Here is a 13,627-nt window from a genome sequence, read left to right as displayed (position 1 = left end):
TGAGAATTGTCACCAGTGATAATGGGAACTGCAGATGCTGGAGAATCCGAGATAATAAGGTGTGGAGCTGGATGAACACAGCAGGCCAAACATCATCTTGGGAGCACAAAAGATGACGTTTCAGGCCTAGACCCTTCATTTAGCAGAAGAGTTCTCAGCTCATGGTCAATTGTGTAACTATGGGAGATAGAGAGAGAGCTTGCAGTCATATAGAGCCTTTCACAGCCACAGTGTAATCTAAAGAACTTTGCAACTGCATAGTATTTATGAAAAATAATCATTGTCATCATAATGGACATGATGGCCTTAAGGTATTATCACTAGACTATTAATTCCAAGACCCAAGTCACGTTCTGGGGAGTTCTGATCAAGAGTCACCAGGCTCAACATTTTAACATTGCATTTTTTAGATAGATGCTGCCAGACCTGCTGAGTTTCTCAGTAATTTCTGTTAAATGTTCTGGGGATCTGTGGTGATGTAGGACCAGGCTGCTGGGCTCTAGTGACTTGGACCCCTTGCTTTTTCAGTCAGGAACCCACTCCCACCAATGACCAGGACCTCCACGTCCCGGTCAGAATTGTGATGCCATTTTCTCCTTCTCCAATATATTTACATGTTGTCCTTGACTGAGCAGCAAGCTTTGGAATGTCAATGCTCGGCCGGGTGCACAGAGGCCTCTTGAACATGGCACAAGTGCCAAGACGCTGTAATTTCAGCAAATGCCCGGTGAGTGACAAATTGCTCCTGGAATGGCCCATGGTAAGATCAGGATAGAATTGGACGTGAGTAATGCTGTGGGGGGTAGTGGGATCTGTAAAGAGTTAATGAAGTGAATTTGGTAATGTAGAGTCAGAAATCTTGCTAGGCTTTGAGGCAAAAATCCCTCTAGAAAATTCCACATAACTTGCCCTTGGCCAAATAACATAAGAATTAAGCCGATTATTTATCTTCTCGGTCCATGTTATTCAGTTTTGTTTAATATTTCACTACCCAAGCTGAGATAAATAAATGTATCACAAGCAGGGACATGAACCTGGGATTGTACTGTCTATATGATGAAGCCTTACTCCAACCTTGCTTCAGAGACTGAACCAACACTTCAACGGCTCTAGTATATAATATAGGTATTTCGGATGTGCATTGTCAGAGGTGCTACATTTCACACAAAATACCGAACAAAGGCCAACACTACCTTCTCAGATGGATGTAGAAAATGCCAAAGCACAATTTATCAATATTTATGTCTTAATCAATGTCATCAAAATACTGGCTTTATGTTTTGTTCCAAATAAGAAGTTTTTAATATTGCTATGTTTCAGGATGTCTCTATTAATTTAAGATAAAATGAAAGAGTTAAGGGCATCATGTGCTATTTTTTCAATTTTGTCTCTCACAAGCTCAAGTAGCAGTTGTTAAAGGTGAAGATTGCCAAAGTTATTATATTGGGAAAAGGGTTGCACACCTTGCACAATATTCACAATGATGACCCTAATTATGCAGATGGGGTATAGACAATTAGTTTCCAACTTACACAAACATGTTCGTAATTTCAGGGCTTGTAAGTGCCTATACCTTAAACTATAATTCCAAGATGCACTGAGGTTACATGGAAGGATAGCGAACTAGCATCCTAATCAGATACCAGGCCCATGTGACTCACATTGCCATGGAGATGGGATCCGGGGAGGGAGAATTCTACATCGAATCATTTTTGGATCAAGTTATAGGCTTTGGCTAAAAGAACCCTGGAGTTCATAAACAGATCACCCTGAAAGGATATAAGGAAGACAGAAGGAGCAAAAAGGGATATAAATTCATTGGAGGCAGAGCAGACAAAGTTAACAAGGCTGATACCTTGAGTCGGTGGGTTTTCTAATAAGGGTCGGTTTGATAGACTGGTTTCCACTGGAACCAAGAGATATGAGCAGTGCTTGATTAAAGTGTATAATAACCTGAAGAGTCTTAACAAGGTGAATATGGAAAGATGTTTCCACCAGTAAGCCAGTCCTGAACTAAGGGACACTGTATGAAAATTAGAGGACAGAATGAGAAGAAATGTTTTCTCGAAGATCGTTTTGCAGTTTTGGAACCATATGGTGGTAGAGGCAGTTCATTTGAGCCTTTAACACTGAAGTGGATAAAAATTCTTGTTAGGTGGAGGAATAAGGGTTATCAGGTGTAATTTGCAAGACCAGTAGCTCATTCATGGTCCTATTGAATGGTGGAGCACCTCAACAGTTCAAATGTTCTACTTTTGCTCCACCAGTGGGAATGACAGGATTCCCTCTCTAATTTTAATGTTCAGACTTCTTGATATAGATCTTGGAGGGATGTCTGTTGAGATGGGAACCTGAATATTAATGAGGCAAATTAAGCTGTCAATAAGACATTTAACAAATTATAGTTACCCTTATAAAAACAGAAGTTGCTGGAAAAGTTCAGCAGGTCTGGCAGCATCTGTGAAGAAAAATCAGAGTTGGTATTTTGGGTCCGATGTCCCTTAATTGGCAATTCACAACTGCCTGAAGAGAAATTTACTTTGTCATTTAGCAAAAGCCTTAAAGTTGTAATGAGATGCTCCAGTTATCAAGATAGGTCTTGTTAGACTTTAATCTGATACTGTGACAAATCTAACCATCACTCATGTTTGCACTGAATCCTGTAAGATTCTGTGCTAACTGGCTGAGTTGCTGCTGGTGATCATTAAACAGTGACTTAAGCTGGAAAGAGCAAATGTAGATATTATGCAAGGACAGAAATCAAGCCAGTTTTTTCTATTTGTTAGGAATGCGACCATTGTGTCAAGACCTGCATTTCTTAGAATCACAGAATCATCACAGAATCATAGATTCCCAACAGTGTGGAAACAAGCCCTTCGGCCCAACAAGTCCATACCGACCCTCAGAGCATCCCACTGAATCTACACATCCCTGAGCACTATGAGCAATTTAGTATGGCCAATCCACCTGGCCTGTGCATGTTTTCGACTGTGGGATGAAACCAGAGCACCTGGAGGAAACCCACGCAGACACGGGGAGAATGTGCACACAGAGACAGTCTCTCAAGGCTGGAATTGAAGCCGGGTACCTGGTGCTGTGAGGCAGCAGTGTTAACCACTGCGTCACTGTGCCACCCCATTTATCACCCATCAACCCTCCCTCCCACCCCCAAGGTTGTTCTGAGCATGTGATGGTGAACCACCTTTTGCAAACTTTGCATTCCATGTTGTGGAGATACACTCACAATGCTATTAGGGAGGACATTCAGGATTTTGACTTATCAACTGTGCATGAATGGTGATACAGTTCCAGGACAGGGTGACATGTTATTTGGAGGTGAATTTAGTTGTTTGTCCCATGTATCATTTGCCCATGTCCTTCTAGATAACTGCAGGTTTGGAAAAATACCCTTGACAAGTTCTGTGGTGCATCTTGTAGATGGCAGACACTATAGCCATTGTGCTGGTGGTGGGGGAAGTATTTAATGAGATGTAGTAACCAAATGGCTGCTTTGCTTTTGAAGCTATTAAGCGTCTTAAATTCTGCTGGAGTTGCACACAATCAGAAAAACTGGGAGTATTCCATTACACTCCTGATTGCATCTTGTAGGTCGGCTTAGGAAAGTAAGGAGGTAAATTACTCACCTCAGAATTTCCAGCATCTGTCCTACTCATGTAACTATTCTATTTATACGGATGATTCAGTTTAGTTTCTGGTCAATAGTAACATCCAGAATTTGGTTAACAGGAGGATTCAGCAATAATAATGATAAATGTCAAGGGGAGATGGTTAGATACCCTCTTGCTTCAGGTTATTATTGCCTACATTTGTGTGGCATATATCCACCCCAGCCTGACTGCATGTTGGCATAGACTATTCAGCAGCTGCGCAGTCAGGAATGATACTGAACACTGTGAGCTCCTTGGCAAACATCCCCATGTGTAGCCTAATGATAGAATAAAGGTCATTGATGAAGTAGCTGTATATGATTAGGTCTGGGACCCATACTGAGGGAGTTGTGACGCTGCTGATTTTCATTTCTTCCAGGCTTTCTGGATGAAATACTTGGCTAAATGCTGCCTTGAGAGCAACAGCAGTGACTTGCACCTCACCACAGCAATACAACTCTTTTGTTCATGTTTGAACTAAGGCCATGTTGTATCTACACCTACAATTATAACCAGTGAATGACTGAGATTTTGTGCTTTTGTCAGTCTCCCTTTGGACTCTTCTCTGAAAAAGACTTTAACAGGCTAAACAGCCCCTGTTGGGCCAATGTAACAATAACAAAATTTACTGACCAATCTGTTAAGATGGTTGTTGTGCTGGTCAGAATGCTATTTCATGGTCTTCCTTTTACAGATACTGTGACTGGTTTGCAGGAGGCACAGTGATTAGTTCACATTAGAAAAGCTCTCTAACATACTAATTAAAAGTCACAGGTTACAGCACCTGTGAAAGTAAAAAAGTGTTTTTCTTTAGGTTTAAAACAGTTTTTACTGCAATAATGGTGATACGTTGACTTATCACTATGTTGTTTGCAGCTCCAATCTGTTCAGCTACCTGGCAACCAGTCACATGATGTTGACAAGGCAAAAGGGTGTTGTCATCAACAAATTTACTAGTCTATAGACCAATCAGCAACTTGCTGCTGACTGAATTTCCATTTGTGCATATCCCTTGGATCCAGCTCATCAGCAAACTACACTTCTAAACAAACAAAACTGTGTAAACAATGCTTATGATGGGTGCTAGGACACATACTTTCAAAACATGCAACAATCTTTATTTTAAATAGTTTTCTCATCTAAGCCCATAATCAAAAGTACAGTAAAATAAAAAGACACAGTATTGACTGATGTTGTGCTAACTGCCTGAGTTAAATTTGTCCTTATTTTTGTGTACAGGTTATGCTAGGGAACTTTTTCATGTTGTCAGACAGATGGTACTGTTGAAGTTGTATTAGATCAGTTTGGATAAGGATGCAGCCAGCTGTAGAAGTCTAGAGGGAGTTTGTCACAGCTATACTTTACTGCATCCAATGCAATCAGATATTTCTTGATATCACAGAGCGAATGGATTAATCTAAAGACTCACATCTGTGTTAGTGGGGACCGCAGGAGGACTCTGATGACTTCCACAGTGAATGCTTTCTTATTCAAGGCGGGAGAATCTGAATGTCTGCTGATGAAGTATCTGCTTAACCAGTAAAGAATCTGATCAGTTACGGCAAAATGTAGGAGAATTTAAGTATGCATTACTTCTGGCATTCATAAACTATACTGGCCCCCAAGATACTGTGCAGAAACACCATAACTCTGACTTCTGGTTGTTGGGTACCTAGTCTGTAGAAAAAAAAACACTGTAAATGAATGATGGTGTTCTGTTTTATCATCACAGAGGGGGATAATCACAGCCATAGCTGAGGGGATGTAGCAACTTGGGTGAAAATGAGTACAGCTCTATATGTAGCCAGTTTAAAAAAAAATCTGCTGATTCCACTCACTCTACACCCTGTGCACCTCCCATCAGTGGTGCTGCGACAAATTATTTATCTGACCCAAAAGTGGAAGTTTTCTCATAACATGTGAAGATTTAACTTTGATTATTCAATAAAGGACTAGCATATAGTTTAAATATGTTTTACTTCCATTAAATTCCTGTATTCAGAAGAAATATTAGTCTAATGACCTCAATGGTTTCCCCGTTCATCACCTTATCACCTATTTGCGTGTATGGTTATGAGGGACATGGGAAGGCAGCTCAGGAAGCAGCTTCTTCCCTTTGTTGAAGAGTCAATGGCAAGGGCTAAAATTTTAAGGTGAAAGGCAGAAGGTTTCCAGAGGATTTGAGGAAAAATGTTTTCACCCAGACGGTGGTGGAATCTGGAGTGCACTGCCTGGCAGGGTAGCAGAGGCAGAAAAGCTCATAACCTTTAAAAAGTGTGTGGAAGAGCACTGGAAGCTTCACAATATTGAAGGCTATGGGCCAGGGGCTGGAAAGTGGAAAATGTAGATAAACCAGCACAGACTTGATGGACTGAACAGCCTGTTGTATGTTGTATGACTCTGTGAGGCTGAATAGTTTGCAGCCATTTTCCCTGCAGTGTCCAAGGCTGAGGGGTGACCTTACAGAAGTTTAAAAACCATGATGAGCATGGACAGGATGAATAGTCAAGATCTATTTCCTCGGGTGGGTGAGCCCAAAACTAGATGACGTAGGTTTAAGATGAGCGATGAAAGATTTAAAATGGGCCCGAGGGGTAACTTTTTCAAGCAGAGGATACTGTGTGTATAGTGCAAGCTGCCAGAGGAAGTAGTGGAGGCAGGTACAATTATGACATTTATAAGACATCTGGATGGGTATGCGAATAGGAAAGATTTAGAGGAATATGGGCTGAATACTGGCAAATGGGATTAGGAAAGATTGGGACTACTGGTTGATGAGTTGAACTGAAGGGCTGTACATCTGTGCTGTACATCTCTTTGACTGAATGACTATATAGCGGTCATGTGCAGAAACTCTGAGAACAGTTGTAGCACTTACTGCTGTTCTGGTTAACAAAACATGCAGCAGTAATTAATCCAGGGATTTTACTGAATTTAATAATTTAGTTATGCTTTTGTCAGTGTGATGATCAAATAAACCATCAGTGAACTACAATAGGCTGACATTAAAACATTATTACTCTCAGAGCTGTGGGAGGAAACGGGCTGCAAAGCATTCTAGACAGGATAAATGAGTGGGCAATTAGATGTCAAATGGATTATAATGTAGGGAAGTTTTTTTTAACTTCCATTGGAAAAAAATAGAAAAACAGAATATTTTTTTAAAACGTGTGCAACTTGGAAATATTGATATTTAAAGAGACTTGAGTTTGCTCATGCAAAGTAAGCAAAAAGTTAGCAAGCTGTTACAGCAAGCAATTTAGAAGACAAATGGCACAGCCTTATTGCAAAGTGATTGGAATAGGGTAAAAAAAAAAGCCCTGTTACAAGCGTACAGGGATTTGATGAGACCACTTCTGTTAAGACAATACCATTTTGGCCTCCGCATTTAGGAAAAGGCATGTTTGCATTGGAGGCAGTAGAAGGGAGGTTCACTAAATTAGTTCCTCGGATGAGGGGGCTATCCTATGATAATTAGCTAAGCAAACAAGGTTTCTATTCTTTTGCAGTTTAGAAGAATGATAGGCAATCTCATTGAAATGTTTACATTCTGAAGGAGGTTTAATAGAGTAGATGCTGGGACATTGAGCACATGGTCAGAGCCTCAGGACAAAAAGGCCAAACACAGCCCTCTTGTGGTGCAGTGTCCCTACCTTACCCCAGTGCAAGTCCCACCCGCCTCAAATGAAGACAAATGGCACAGCCTTATATATTAAATAAATATTACTCTTCGTCATCTCTGAACAGGCTGGTTAAATAAAAAAAATTAAAGGCTAAACATTGGGGACTGAGATGAGGGGTGATTTCTTCATCTCAATCATTATAAGATTTCAAATGCTCGGCACAAGAGAATTATGAAATCCCAATGTTGAATGCTTTAAAGCTCTGATAGATTTTTAATCATTCTGAACAAAAGGGTGTGTGCATCATGTAAAGCTGTTAAGATCCAGAAGCGACATCCTGATTAGAAACATAGAATATTTCTGATCATGTCACAGAAGTGTACAGTACTGGTTATAAATACCACACAGTGGTTGGAGTTAGAATACCCTGGGAGAAAATGACACTATACTAGAGCTGATATATTGAGGGCACATGTACATGGACACACAAAGAAGACAGATTAGTCCTTACTGAATGTAACTTTAAATCAGAGCCCAGTGTACCTAAGATGGCAATGAAAATCAACATTTAATATGACAAGGTATTAAAAAGTGTTACTTTGAAGTCTAAGCCTGAAGACAATTCTTAACCAGAGTTCCCTTTAATTTTATTTGCCTCTACACAGACCTATGGGCAGCAGTGACTTTTGGGACTGGACCATAATGCTACAATCAGTATCTGCATGAGATCGCCGATCATTGGAGCATCTGTAAACGCAGCCGTGCAACTTAGAGGAAACGTTATTTTTGATTTTACCTTTTCCTTGACCAACCAGTAATGGTACGAGACTCATAGGGTGGCTTCAAAGCACATGACAAAGAAATGGGATATGGGAAGGAAAGTGGAGTTGAAGAACCAGATCAACAATGATCAGACTAAATATTGGAGCAGGCTCAACAGGCTATATGGTCTACTCCCACTATTGAGATATTGTGTCAACTCCCAATGATTGTGACAACAAAAGATTCCTACTTAAAATTTCCTCACTATTTGACCTTTACGAAATTAAACTGCTCATGCGAAAACAGTACTGCTAATCTCAATTTTTCATTTGACTTAGTCATTCCACCAGAATGGAGTCAATGTTATAAATTGACTTATCTGCAGCTATAGGTAACTAGTTAAAAGCTCAGGAAATTTTGTCCTACCTAAGTGATTATGCTTTTCAGTCATGAATACTTACATATTGGCTTTCTGCTTGTTTCATCAGTCATCATAAGTACGCTTTCAAGTGCTTATAATTCTAAATTGACCTCTAAGGCTTTCATAGTCTGTGTGCAAGAGAACCTACATTCAACCTGATATCAAGCACAGAACCATGAATTGAACTTTTGTCGCTATATAGTATTTCAGAAGAAATTATGGCCTAAAATCAAAAGCTTTTGGAAAGAGATCAAAGATCGTTAAGTATTGCATTTAAATTTCTGAGACATGAAGCTGCGGTAATGTGATTGCTTTTAAGTTACAAAATGTAAAATCCTGCTGAGTTTTGAAAGAAAAAATAATTAATTCGACATGCCACTACTGAAATATAAATCTGACCAAAGAACCTTTAACAGAGGAATACCACTTCCTCATATAGAGCATGAATCTGGCAAATAAGTGTAATGTCAGACTCCCATACTTCCTGGATAGACAGGAAGCAATTCATTTATAATTGAAATTTTGGTTCTTCATGTTTTTCGCAATAAATACATCAATTAAAACACTCGTTTCAGCAAGTCATAAATCACATATTCATTAAGTACAATGACTATTTGAATAAGTTGAATGCATTGCATAGCATGTTGAGATTATTCAAGTTCTGCCTGAGGAAATATAAGTTTGTTAATACTATATTGACTTTCGAAGAACACTTTTTACCATGTTCTTTAAAATTCTCTTTATAGATGGCTCTGATTTTAAAATGAGAAATATAATATTTTTTGAGACCACATGCTTCTGATTTACAGTGTAAACACACGTTATATAGCTTTTTTTTAATGCAGAATTTGTTTTCCAAATATATGTCTCCATGCTCATATCTTTCAAAAATAAACTTAAAAGTTGTGATTGCTTTTGATCAGAGCATCTCTTACTCTTTGGTTGTCTGTTATAACAGCTATCACATGGCTTGAATGACAACAATGTAATTGGTTAATTCAAGAATTAAACATATTTTTTGATGTGATAATGGGAACTACAGATGCTGGAGAATCCAAGATAACAAAGTGTGGAACTGGATAAACACAGCAGGCCAAGCAGTATCTCAGGAGCACAAAAGCTGACGTTTCGGGCCTAGACCCTTCATCAGAGAGGGGATGGGGAGAGGGAACTGGAATAAATAGGGAGAGAGGGGGAGGCGGACCGAAGATGGAGAGTAAAGGAGATAGGTGGAGAGGAGAGTATAGGTGGGGAGGTAGGGAGGGGATAGGTCAGTTCAGGGAAGATGGACAGGTCAAGGAGGCGGGATGAGGTGGTAGGTAGGAAATGGAGGTGCGGCTTGAGGTGGGAGGAAGGGTTGGGTGAGAGGGAGAACAGGTTAGGGAAACAGAGACAGGCTGGGCTGGTTTTGGGATGCAATGGGGGGAGGGGACGAGCTCATCCCACCTCCTTGACCTGTCCGTCTTCCCTGGACTGACCTATCCCCTCCCTACCTCCCCACCTATACTCTCCTCTCCACCTTTCTTCTCCTCTATCCATCTTCGGTCCGCCTCCCCCTCTCTCCCTATTTATTCCAGAACCATCTCCCCATCCCCCTCTCTGATGAAGGGTCTAGGCCCGAAACGTCAGCTTTTGTGCTCCTGAGATGCTGCTTGGCCTGCTGTGTTCATCCAGCCTCACACTTTGTTATCTTATGTACTTTTTGATGGTTATTCCTCCATTCGGGTCTACCAGCTTCCTCAGATATTGAGCATTTCAAAGCCATTGACACTTTGAATGGAGCCAGGTAATATTACTGCCTTTTGCTCTGAATAGTGACAAATCGCAGGTAGTATTATCCATTATCATAACAGCAGCAGATTTTAAAATTTGACCCAAAAAGGAAACTGGGAAAAGTTATTCTTTGTACATTTTCTTCATTATACTGTGATCTATATGATTTTAAATGTGCAATGATATGCAGTCCGATTGTGAAGTGTGTTCCGTAACAAAAACAATACAGCTAAAGGAGGCCTTTTGACCAATTTTTCTGTCTCTCAATTTATTCCATGCAAATACAATAGTCGTTAAGCAAGTATAAAATGACTATGTGTTGTTTGTCTGTCTGTTAAATGTTGGATGCATATTTGTTATACTTGGTGATATTTGTGATTTTATACCTGTTAGCCCATGTAACAAGTTATGTTGAGTCAAATATCTTGAAGTTTATTTACAATACTAACTATTCACAAAGCTACAATATCATTGACTCACACAAATACAGTTGAGTTTAATCAAAAGTTGTCAATTTCGGGGAATTTAACAAAGGGTTTCGCTTTGAGAGCTCAAGAGAGTTATCTCACACAATTCTCTATTTCTCATCTTATTATGTAGTGTCCCTCTCACATTATATTGCACTAATTAAAAGGACTAGAACTTACCATGGCACTTGATGGCCCTTGGCTGTCAGTAAACAGTGCCCTAGAACTGACTATTGTCCACCCCCTGACTGATTTGATAGGTCATCCCTGACTGATGAGTGACAATTCTCCTGACGATAACAACATGTCCACTCATTTGACTAATCGCTGATTATTACCATAACAATCTGCCTGGCTTTGTGTCTGTTCTAAAAGGCAAGTTAAAACAGAAGTATTGTGAGCCCGTAAGTTCTGAATGAGGTTGCAATTTGCCAAATGGTAAGGCAGACAAGACAAGGAAAGGCAGGTGTTCTATAAATATCTAAGAATATGCATGAGAGAGCACTAAGAAAGCAAATGAAGAGCCCTTAGCTGTACCTGGTCTGATTCACAAGATAGCTACATGTTCCTGTGTGCAATGTGACCTGGCAGTGGTACTACAATGTAAGGCATTGGTCTGCTACAAAATCAAGATTTGAAATAGATAAGTGAGTCAGAGATGCACCGTGATGATATCTGCCGTGAGGCTGGTGCATGTCTGATGCTAAGGTCCATAGATGGGGTTGTGTGAGGCCACTGGCCAGAGATTGTGCGCTGTGATGTGGACTGCTCACAAACATGGAGATCCAGAGGAGCAAATGGCAAGCAGGAGCCACCAGTTACCTGCACAGAATTTTATGTTGGGAATTGTTGTAATCAAGTTTTTAACCATTGTGTGAGGTAATATCAAACTGCACATAATAAGGTGAGAATAGGCAATACTCAAATGCAAATCCACGCAAATTGCCTCTCTTTGCTTACTAAGTAGTTTCTTGAGTTGTCACTCAAATCTTGGGTGCAAAATTGGTCATTGTTTTTTCAGCATCAAGGGGGTCAATGTTCTGATCTTGCCATATTTTCCCACCTGTCCTGCCACTGCCCATGTCATTCAGGGTCTGGGAAATTTCCACCCATACTATGCCTACTGATAATAGTGGACAATTCATCCAGAGAGCACACTGACTAAGGCAACAAGGTGTAGAGCTGGATGAACACAGCAGGCCAAACAGCATCTGAGGAGCCGGAAAGCTGACGTTTCGGGCCTAGACCCTTCTTCAGAAATGAGGGAGGGAAGGGCATTCTGAAATAAATAGGGAGAAAGGGGATAAAGGAGAATATAGGTGGAGAGGAGACAGACAGGTCAAGGAGGCGGGGTTGGAGCCAGTAAAGGTGAGTGTAGGTGGGGAGTTAGGGAGAGGATAGGTAGGTCCAGGGAGGACGGACAGGTCAAAGAGGTGGGCTGAGGCTAGTAGGGAGGAGATGGGGTTGGGGCTTGAGGTGGGATGACAGGAAAGGTGGGAGGAAGTACAGGTTAGGGATGCAGGGACGAGCTGGGCTGGTTTTGGGATGTGGCCGAAGGAGAGGAGATTTTGAAGCTTGTGAAGTCCACATTGATACCATTGGGCTGCAGGGTTCGCAAGCGAAATGTGAGATGCTGTTCCGGCTGCCTTCGGTTGGCATCGTTGTGGCACTGCAGGAGGCCAAGGGTGGACATGTTGTCCAAGGAGTGGGAGGGGGAGTTGAAATGGTTCACAACTGGGACGTGCAGTTGTTTGGTGCAAACCAAGCATAGGCATTCAACAAAATGGTCCCCAAGTCTCCGCTTGGTTTTCCCGATGTAGAGGAGGCTACATCTGGAACAGCGGATGCAGTATATCAAATTAGCAGATGTGCAGGTGAACATCTGCTTGATGTGGAAGGTCTTCTCAGGGCCTAGGGTGGGGGTGAGGTGGGTAGGTGTAGGGGCAGGTGTAGCACTTCCTGCAGTTGCAGCGAAAAGTTCTGGAAGTGGTGGGGCTGGTGGGGAGTGTGGAGCAGACAAGGGAGTCACGGAAAGAGTGGTCCTCTCAGAAAGCAGATAAAGGTGGGGAGGGAAAAATATCTTTGGTAGTGAGGGCAGATTGCTGATGGCGGAAGTGTTGGAGGATGGTGCATTGGATCCAGAGGTTGGCGGCGTGGTACATGAGGATGAGGGGGATTCTGTTTTGGTTATTATTGTGGGGAGGGGGTGTAAGGGATGAATTGCAAGAAATGCGAGAGATCAGTCAAGGTCATTTTTGACCACTGTGGAGGGGAAGTTGTAGTCCTTGAAAAATGAGGGCATTGGGACATCCGGGAGTGGAATGTCTCATCTTGGGAGCAGATGCAGTTGAGGCTAAGGAATTGGGAATAGGGGATGACATTCTTGCGGGAAGATAGGTGAGAGGAGGTGTACTCTAGGTAGCTGTGGGAGTCGGTAGGCTTGAAATGGATATCGGTTTCCAGGTGTTTGCCAGAGATGGAACTAGAGAAGTCCAGGAAGGAGAGAGAGGTATCAGAGATGGTCCAGGTGAACTTAAGGTTGGGGTGGAAGGTGTTAGTGAAATGGATGAAATGTTTGAGCTCCTTGTGGGAGCAGTAGGTGGCGCTGATACAGTCATCAATGTAACGGAGGATGAAGTGGCGGATAGGAATAGTGTGGCTTTGGAAGAGGGATTGTTCCACGTATCCTACAAAGAGGCAGGTATAGCTTGGGCCCATGCAGGTACTCATGGCCACCCCCTTTGTCTGTAGGAAGTGGGAGGAATTGAAGGAGAAGTTGTTAAGGGTGAAGACGTGTTCAGATAAGTGGATAAGGTTGTTAGTGGAGGGGGACTGGTCGGGCCTGCAGGACAGAAAGAAACTGAGGGCCTTTAGGCCATCTGCATGGGGAATGCAAGTGTACAGGGACTGGAC

Source organism: Stegostoma tigrinum, chromosome 3 (assembly GCF_030684315.1).
Source record: "Stegostoma tigrinum isolate sSteTig4 chromosome 3, sSteTig4.hap1, whole genome shotgun sequence".
Taxonomy (NCBI): Eukaryota; Metazoa; Chordata; class Chondrichthyes; order Orectolobiformes; family Stegostomatidae; genus Stegostoma; species Stegostoma tigrinum.
This window is presented reverse-complemented; position numbering follows the sequence as displayed.